A 10,419-nucleotide genomic window follows, 5' to 3' on the forward strand; every position below is an offset into this window, starting at 1 on the left:
AAAGACAAAATACAGCCAAGTACAAATAGAATCATGAAAAGAATAGAATTAAGAAACCAGAGGAAATAAAGATTTTTGTTTGTTTGTTTGCTATGTTTCCCAGAGATCAGATCCCAGTTTATTTCCTCTCACTGAACAGAAAACACTAATTTTCTTAGCTATAGCTTGATCTTGTTGCAAGGCCTGGACGATCCGTTTGGTATGGTTCTAGGAAGCCTCACCCCCACAGCAACCCCAATTTAACACACTGTTGATCAATCCTCTTGGGCCATGCTAATCTTCTCTGTATCATTCCAATTTTAGTATATGTGCTGTGGAAGTCAGCACGACCAATCCTCTTGGGGCTAATTTACTTCAGATCTCTCCTTCAGGTTGTTTTGCTGTTAAAGTCTCTACTCTGTCTATCAAATATTAATCTCCCTGTCATTGAAAGAGACAATCTTTTTCAGGTTATCGGTTTAAATATGATGCTGACAAATTTCATTAGGTCTACAGACACAGCAAATCACTAAATTTTCTGTGGAAATGGATGCAAATATTAATTTTTTTCCTGAATTTATAGTGGTTAGAGCAAAAATTTCAATAGACACATTTGGGTTAGAATCCTGTCTGAGTAACCTGAAGCCTGTCTGTGTCCTCTTTACGCCTTCAGTTGCCTTGCTGGTAAAATGAGGAAAATAAGTGTCATGTCATGAGCTTGTTTAGATGATCAAATGAGATGATATTTAAAGCAATAACTTAGTCTTTGGCCTATAGTACGAGTTCAATAGTATTAACTACAATGAAAGTATTATAATAATAACATTCTCCCTTATACTTTGTATAGTAGTTAGTGTAACGGATAAGTGATCCAAAAACATTTTAGCGGTTTTAAAACACAGAAGTTGATTTTTCTCTCTCTTAACAGTCCAGGGTGGTGTGATCTACAACAATTGGCAGTCCTTTGGGGGATAGACTGATGGCAGCTTTTCCAACTTTGAAATGTGGCTTTTAAGTTCTCTCTGACCATCACCATTCTAGCCTCACAAAGAGAGATAGGAGGGTAGAAGACGTATGATACTATTCTTAAATTCACTGAGCAGAGAGGGACTATATCACTTCCACTCATGTTCTATTGGTGAGAGCTTATCACATGATTCCTCTGTCTAGCAAATGTAGCTGACTGGACAATCACGTCTCAGCTATAATTTGTATGGACAAAGAGGAGAATAGGTTTTGGTGGACAAAAAGCCTCCGTCCCATGACTTTCCTGAAGTTACCAAAGCAATAATAGTCTTTTCTCCATATTTTGAAAGGGTGTGAGGCTTCTCTATCACCAAGGAGTGCAAATATAGGAATTGGGTCTTTACTTCAGTCTCTAGAATACTGTCTCTTAAATTGAGAGCCGATATGCAACTGTAACCCAACCTCCTGGAGGACTTGTTTAAATTATAGATTCCAGGCCTCCAGCAAACCCACTGAATCAATATGTCCAGGGTATGACCTGAGCATTTAACTTTTATCAAGTAAGACAGGTGATTGCTATATGTATTCAGTTTGAGAATTATTGCCATAAAATCTAAGGTGGCACCGAATTTTAAAGCCATAGGCAACTCTGAGTATCAGTTCTTCAAAGATTTCTACGATTTGTTCTTTAATATGATAGGAATAAAAATTTAAAACAAAAATGAAGACAAAAACTCATGTTGGTTCTCTCTCCATGATGCATCGTTTTATCTTCTGAATGACACTGCTGTCCTTCAGATCAAAGACAGACACTGATGAATTAGCTTTTGTAGAGATTTTGTCATTTGTTATCTTAGCTTCTGTATCCATCCCAACTCAGAATTATAATATTGTGAACTAAATGAATGTAATAACTAGTAAATTGTGATTAAGATCTATAGGTTAGTTACTATTAAGGGGAACTTTGATTTTTCTTAATTATCATATATTTTTCAATGATCAAAATTTGTTTCATTATTTGATTTAAATCTCTATTAAATAACTTGTTTTGAGCAATTCAACTTCATAGAAAACCTTTTTAAATAAAACTCTAAATGATAAAAATATTTTACATATTTATGTTTTATTCAGCAGGATATCTTTTCATGACCTAAATCTTCAAATATAGTTGTTAAATTTGTTTTTTTTTTCCTGTTGCTATTATAGGTTATTGTTAAAAACAATAATCATTTTAGTAGGGTGGTTTCATGTGTTCCTTGATATCCTGAATAATTTTATTTTGTTACATTTAGTTTCATGTTTTCAAAAATGTTATTTTTGTTTTTGAAAGTATTTTCTTAACATTTATGATTTGTCTGGAAATCTCTCATCTTATACTGAACTAGCATAAGATTAGGCTTTCCTAATTTTTTTTTTTAGCATAAAGATCAAACCCTGCTGAAACTTGGTGTGATCTTTTTCACTTTTGTTGCTTTTTATATGCCTAAGGCCAGTGAGCTTCATATCTGTTTCCACAGAGAACTCAGATCTGTGAGAATTAGCAAGGGATTAAAGTGATATTTCCCCCCCTGTGCTCTGGCTTCTAGCCACTGTGCTCTTTCTTTTAATGCTTAATGTTTTCAGGAGATTTTTTTTAATTCACTCTTCTCTATTATGTCTTCAATTTTTCTAATATTCTTATCAGATTTTCTTGACATCAGTTTGGCCAACAATGCCATCAATGTTGGCTTTATTTCCTTCCAAATATATTTGAATGATGTTAAAAGAACAGGTAGAGTGGGAAGCTATAAACCAAATTCATGTCTGTCACAAAAACATTGAAATAAGAATGAGTTTCTCACCTTCCTTTAAAGAAAACAAATAAATTGTAGCTTACCTGATATTGAGGTTGATCCTTTGGTTCTGAGTTTGTTAGGAACTAATCATTGATTTGACATAGTATATGTTAAGTGAATTTCCCCACTCATTACTTACAGGTGCATGGCACAATCACATACTCAGATGTATTTACCCACGCTCAAATAAGAAAAGTCAAACTTTCATGTTCTTAGTGGAAAATAATAGGTAACCCTAAATACTTGATTCCAATACTTTTGCTTATTTTACAGGCACATTTATAGTTAAGGCAGAAAACAGTCCTAGTGAGAGAATGCATTTAAGTCTTGAAAGATCTTATCTTCAAAATTTTCAAGAAAGCTTACATGCTACAAAAGATAAGATTTTGCTTATTTGATTTAGTATAGATAAAAGGAAATAACAATCTATCCTTGAAAATAAATGGATAATCACAAAAATGCTCTTGCATTTTTGATTCCAGAGGTTATAGGCAGTGCAAAACATTGACCAAGGGGTAGACTCATGACCAGCGTGATAGAGAAGAAAAGAATTGTGACTATAATGTTGTGTCTTTGCTGAAATTTCATTGGATTTTAACTCTGCAACTTCTGATATTGTGTTGATTTGAAGACCAAATCAGATCGATCACTCTGACCGGAAGTACAATCCCATTTTTCATTATATTCAGTAAATGTGGGAAAAGAACTAGCTTCTCTTCCTTTATGCCTTGGGAGACAAAAGAATGCAAGATACGATCCCAAGGCTGTGTAAACTATCTCATTTAATTATATTGCCTTTTTAGCTCTCTTTTGCAAATAGGAGCCTGACTCCAGAGGCAAAATCATCTGTCCAAGAACACACAGTAAATAGAGGAACCAGGAGATGCAAACACAAATCCAACTCTGACAGATTAGACTAAATTTTAGACCTGCGGAGTTCATCCCAGGGACACTTGGGATTTATCTCACATTCAACCCAGCAAGGCCTGGAAAGTCTTATTTACATAGATGATAGGAATGATAGGAAAGAATATTCCAAGGGCAAGATACCCTTATGCCCATAAGCTAAGTGCCCAGTATTGCTTATGGTTCACCTTTGGCTGCAGGTAAGCCCACTGGAACATACCAGAATTGCCATACAGGTACCCCTCGCTTTTCGAAATTTCCCATTATTTCACTTTGCTTTTGTGAAAGGCCTACATTAGTATCTGTTTCTGTTAACAGAAAGAAATCCAAAGAGGATTTCTGTTTTTATGAAAAAGGTGAAAGGTGAAAATAGGCATTCAGTCTTTGTTTTGCAGGGAGCCGTTTAAAGGTAGTGTACCCCGATAAGCTCTTTCTCTAGGAACTGCACTCAGCACTTCACTCAAGCCTCATAGTGTTGAACTGTGTCTGTGAGCATCTGTGCTTTATTTCCACTTATTTTGTGCATCCCTCTAGCAAAATGAGATCTAAGGTATTAGGAAAGTCCTAAGAGAGGTTATTTTTTGGGGTCTGGGAATGCTCAAAAGTGTTTCCACAAAGATTAATGGTAGTTGCTTCTTCACTTGACACTATTTTGGCTTACAAAAGTTTCCATAGAAAAGCTCTACTTTTGGATAGCAGGGAAAACTGTATACCTTTAAGAACAGTTGGATGGGGACACAGGATTATAAAAATAACTTGAGAAAGGGCCCAGGTTGGGTGTCTCAAAGGACCTGACAAGATCTTCATTGTCAGAGTGTTGAAGGCTGTGAAATACGCCCTGTAATTCAGGGCCAAAAAAGCTTGCATATCTGATTGCATGCTGTACACATTCTAGTCTTTGGGGAAAAAAAAGGAGTTATTGTAGACTTTACTTATATTTAGGGAAGTTGTTTTCTTCTTGATGATGTCTTTCCACCAATCAGACTCTCTTCTGATAATTGTTAAGACAGTAAGACCAACGCTCTTCCCAATGGCCACTGCTCATTTGGGCAGGCTTCTGTGAGGGTATGCAAGTGTTAATTTACTTACTTAGGCCCTTGGTCATGAGCAAATTTCTATCTGAATTTCCCATTCTGTGATGACTTCAAATATATTGATCGAAGCAAATTCCCAACCAAAAGGTAGGTGTGTGCAATGCATAAATACTTTTAGAATGCAGGCAAATTATTCTTACCCTAATTATCATTAGATGAGTACAATCATCGCATCAACCACAAGATATATACATTGAACTCTTTTTCTGGATGTGGCAGAGCAATTACATGTTCTTACTTAAAAATGAAATTAACATATAATTTCTCTTATGGGGTCTCCAATCAATTTGGGGAGATAGTTTCTACATAAAAATACATTAAACTAAAAATAATACTTATAAGCCATATAGGTACTCCTCGCTTTTCGAAAGTTCCCATTACTTCACTTTGCTTTTGTGAAAGGCCTACATTAGTATCTGTTTTTGTTAACAGAAAGGAATCCAAAGAGGATTTCTGTTTTTATGAAAAAGGTGAAAAGGTGAAAGGTTATAGACCCAAGAAAGATAAGAATTTAGGGATGTATTATATTTTCCTGATATAAAACATTACCAATAATAAAGTCAGGTGGCCTGAATAGAGCAAGCAAGATTTTAGTTTTCTAAAAAACTGTAAGCATGATGCTGTTTAATGAATTGTCAAACAGTTGTAGATGTTAGCACAAATTCTCTCTTCAGCCCTAACATATGTGTTGAACAGTAGACAAAGGCAATTAATTTGAAAAAAATAAGTTTTATCCCTTTAAAATTTCAATTCTGACAGTTCTAAAGATAACAGTTCCCTTGGATCTAATGAACATTATCCCCATATGTTTTAGGCACTTATTTGCTAGCAAAATCTCATTAGGCAGTGTGAAAAAATTAGCCCCTTATAAAATTACACATCTAAGAGAACTGACAGCTTTCTTGATATTGCCTGCATTTGTCAGAAACAAAGAAGCAGACCCTGAGTCACAAAGCATGATGTGTTTTACATGACAACAGTGCCAATTTACTTAAGCGCTCTGTACATTTAGAAGGTCCAGGATCTTAATATCACAAAATCTCCTCTTAGGGTTAACTAAGATACAAATCTGACATCCTTTTCAATTTGGGTATATTTTAGTGACTTGGTGGAGCGCTACTAAATGATTTCAGTTGATTGAGCTTGACAAGAATCTGACAAAATCTTGTTACTAAGGTAATGTTAATTTTAAGATTTTGAATAATAAGAGGTTCATAGTAAATTGACATGAAAATTATCAACCCATCTTGGTCTGTGCCAGGTCTAGTTTATTCCATATTATTTCATTTTATATATGTTTGTGTATCTCTGTAGGCACTTTTACAATTTATGTTTATCATATATGTCCAATTAGACTTTAAAAACAGAGGAACTGGAACATGTGATATTTTTGTCTTAAAAACAATGAAATGATTTACTAATAATACACTCAGCAGTTAACTGGAAAAACACTCACTGAAAGCAATGGGAACTGAATTTTTTCACCTAACCAGAAGTCTTAAAGGAGGTGTGTCACAACCAGCCATACAGAGCCCGTGTCGTCGGCAACCCGAAGTCTTTTGAAATTTCTCCTTCACTCACAGTTGTATTCCTTTATACTCGTGCTTGTTTCCTCATGTATGAAAATTGTTGCTATAGCCCCAGACATCATGCCCACATTCAAAACAGGACCAAGGGCAAGCAGGCTGTGCTGGAACATCTGTCCCCTTTATCAGAATTTGCCAAGCAACTTCTGAGTGTTCTCCACTGGCTTGAACTGAATGGCCAAATGCTACCTCCCAGAGAGGGTTAGAAATTAGGGAATGGGAGACATTTTATTAGTCAAGACCAACACCATTGATCATTGGATTTTATTAGCAGGAAAGAAGTCAGTAAAGGCATTAGGAAACTGTGTCTGCCAAATACATACGGATTGTTAACAAACAAACAAAAAAAGCCACGAAAAATAAAAGCTATGCATCAAAGATGGAAAGTTCTTTCAGTTCAAATCCAGAATGAAGTCCTTACAGTTTTCTTAATTAATGAAAAAATAAACATTTTCAGCCTTCTTTTACATATTAAAATTACATATGTAATATAACTATAATAATGTTTTATATTTTTATACATTTTTGCTTTTTGCTTTTTTTGGTTGCTCCTGAGGCCACCACTACTCTTTGTATTTGCTGGCTCTGAGCTTAGAGTTTCTCCAAGTCTCAATATGAGGAAAGACATGGATGTCTAGCAGCTTTCTTCTACAACACCTTTAGATTGGTGGTTTCTTGGATATGTCTCCAACATCATTTTAAAACTGTTTTTTTTTTTTAATAGAAATATCCCTTTTTCAAGATTGCTTTGGTTATTTGAGGTCTTTTGCAGTTCCATACAAATTTTAGGATTGTTTGTTCTAGCTCTGTGAAAAATGCTGTTGGTATTTTGATAGGGATTGCATTAAATCTGTAGATTGCTTTGGGTAGTATGGACATTTTAACAATATTTGATTTTCCGGTCTTTGAGCATGGGGTATCTTTCCATTTGTCTGTGTCATCTTCAATTTCTTTCATCAATGTTCTATAGTTTTCAGAGTACAGGTCTTTCACCTCTTTGGTTTAAGTTTATTCCTAGGTATTTTACTATTTTTGGTGCACTCCTATGTTTATTGCAGCATTATTTACAATAGCCAAATTATGGAAGCAGCCTAAGTGTCCATCAACAGATGAATGGATAAAGAAGATGTGGTATATGTATATAATGAAATATTATTCAGCCATAAAAAAGAATGAAATCTTGCCATTTCAAACAACATGGATGGAGCTAAAGAGTATGATGCTATGTCAAATAAGCCAGTCAGAGAAAGATAAATACCATATGATTTCACTCAAATGTGGAATTTAAGAAATAAAACAAACAAAGGGAGGGGTGCTTAGGTGGCTCAGTCATTAAGTGTCTGCTTTTGGCTCAGGTCATGATCCCAGGGTCCTGGGATCAAGCCCCCCATCGGGCTCCCTGCTCAGTGGGAAGCCTGCTTCTCCCTCTCCTACTCCCCCTGCTTGTGTTCCCTCTCTTGCAGTATCTCTCTCTGTCAAATAAATAAATAAAATCTTTAAAAAAGAAAACAAACAAAGGGAAAAAAAGAGATAAACCAAAAAACAGATTCTTAGCTATAGAAAACAAACAGAGGGTTACCAGAGGGAAGGTGGGGGGACAGATGGGTGAAATAGGGGATGTGGATTAAGTTGTGCACTTGGGATGAGCACTGGGTGTTGTGTGGAAATGTTGAATCACTATATAGTACACCTGAAACTAATATTACACTGTATGTTAACTACACGGGAATCAAAATTAAAAAAAGAAACATCCATAAATTTTTAATGAGGTGAAGAAACTCTTTTATTTTCTGAGTCATATATTAATTCTTTAAAGAAGTATCATTTTATCACGTCAGTGGTATATGGGGAGGGATAGGTGATAAATACATGCATTTATCCTTGGGAATAGAAGTTCCTTCTATAATTCTCAACATTCCTTTATTCAGTTGAACTTCACAAGGTTACTGAGTATCTATCAAGATCAAAGCACCACGCCGGCTGTGACGGCACAACAGATGACGAATACAGTCTTTGACAAAAGAGGAACTCTCAATCTAGAAAAGGTTAGAGGAAGGAATGAGTCTCATGTACTATTCACAGTGCTATTAAAGCAACTATTTATAGAGCACTAAGGTTGAGAGGAAAATCTTATGTGGACAAAAAGGTCACAATCAAAGGAAAGGGTGTAATTTTGAGACGTAGAATGCTCCAGAGAGTGCAAAGCATATTTGCTAGGTGTGGAAAGTAGGGCAGGTGCCAAATACAATAAATAATCTGTGAGAATTAGACAGTAAAATGGTGCCTTCTGGCAACAAAGTCAAATATGTATCATAATTTAGTGGGGGGTAACAAATTTTCTACGTGAGTGCAGAAGTCACTGAGAAGGATCGCAGGAGGGAGGTGAAAATGAACATTTTAATCAGGAAGTAGAGGGGGATTTTGAGTTGCAGTAGGCTATAACAAATAGTGATTGAACAGAAATGAGTATGAACTTCAAAATAGAAAGGCAGAAGACGGGGGTGAATAGAAAAAAGGGAATGGGGAGGAGTCTGTTATCAAGTGTACAGAAAGAAAGATAGTCCAGACTATTCTCCCAGATAGCCAACTGCCATTAACTGTATACTATGAAAACCCAAATCAGTTTTTATCCATTTTAAGCATAAATCACAATATGCAAATGCAATTTAATAACTGAATCTGTGGCATTGATCGCAGGCAAATTATCTTAACTGCTTCCCAAAAGTTCTAAAATTCATGCATTAAAATAATTTGCCTAAAGCTGCACATCATGTCAGTAATAGATCCAAGGCAAAAATTCACCAGTAGGTCTGCTATACAAAGCCATAAAGCATACATTGGTGGTGGTGTGTGTGTATGTGCATGTAGTGTGCTTTTTCTGCATTTGGTTACATATTTTACTTAATGTATATAATGTTGAAACACATTATTATGCTACTTAATGGTGAATATGTGCAAACAAAATAGGAGCAATAGTAAAATGAGTCTGTCTCCATTGCTGAAAGTACATTTCATCACCTGAGACTCATTTTTAATTGATCCCTTAGGGAGAGTATAATAAGCAGTTATTTACCTGGCTGAAATGAATACTGTGGCAAATCATAGTTTTCACTATTTCCTCTACAGCTAACACTTCCTTTGTGTTCATTAATGTCTCCCAATTTCATTTACTTATTAGATTTGGTTCTTGACTCACTGCAAGCAATCATTTCTAGGCAGATGAATACTGAATTGAAACTGCTCAATTACTAAAGTTTTATTTTCTGCTATGTTTATAAATGTTTGGCTATGGCTGAAAGTAAAATGACTTCTGGATTTTGCACAGGCGAGGAGCGTTAGTGGGTTACCGCTGCACTGAATACTTTGTGGTGCCGTCTGGAAAATACTGGCATGTCCATCTGCAAGCAGAGTAAAGGCAGTTAGTAGATGATAGCAACGTCAGGCGGGCATACTGACCAGACCAGCCTCTCTCCCTGCTCCTGTCCAGCTCACAGCTCTGGCTGGGAGATTGAAAGTGACAAAGCTGTTCACTGTTTTGAGTTCTTCAGAGAAAAATAAGCATAATTTATTGCTGTTAGTCCTATGGGATGCAAATTTACAGATGTATTTAGCCACCGGGCATTTAGTATTTCTGGACATTCATTGATGAACGGAATTTCAGAAAAGATATGGGGCCCTCTCCATATCGAAGCTTCTTTGTCATTCTTACGATAATCATATCGTAAGTTCAACAATTGCTATCATGTTCTAGCAATAGAATGTGCATCTAAGCAAGCAACTGACATGTCAGGAATTTCAGGCCCTTAGAGAAAGGATTAAAAAAAAAAAGTCTTCTGGCACAATGTTTCTTTGAAATGATTGGCTGCCCACGGTCAGCTGTTCCTCAGTTTTACCCTAGAGTGCCTTAAAACCCTAGGGTAGATACCGTCTGGTCTTGGGGATTAACCCACATTTACTTTGTCAATCTTGTGCAAACATTCTGAGTATTGACCACTATTTGATCTTGTATACCCAACCTGCTCATTTCCTGGAACAATCTGGTTTTAGGACTCT

At 35.9% G+C, this 10,419-nt stretch overlaps 1 pseudogene; it reads right to left on the reverse strand.

The window, feature by feature from the left end:
* Positions 1-265: 265 nt before the first annotated feature.
* On the reverse strand, positions 266-327 carry LOC118519825 (U6 spliceosomal RNA; annotated as a pseudogene).
* Positions 328-10,419: the final 10,092 nt, after the last annotated feature.

Source organism: Halichoerus grypus, chromosome 13 (assembly GCF_964656455.1).
Source record: "Halichoerus grypus chromosome 13, mHalGry1.hap1.1, whole genome shotgun sequence".
In the NCBI taxonomy this organism is placed as follows: Eukaryota; Metazoa; Chordata; class Mammalia; order Carnivora; family Phocidae; genus Halichoerus; species Halichoerus grypus.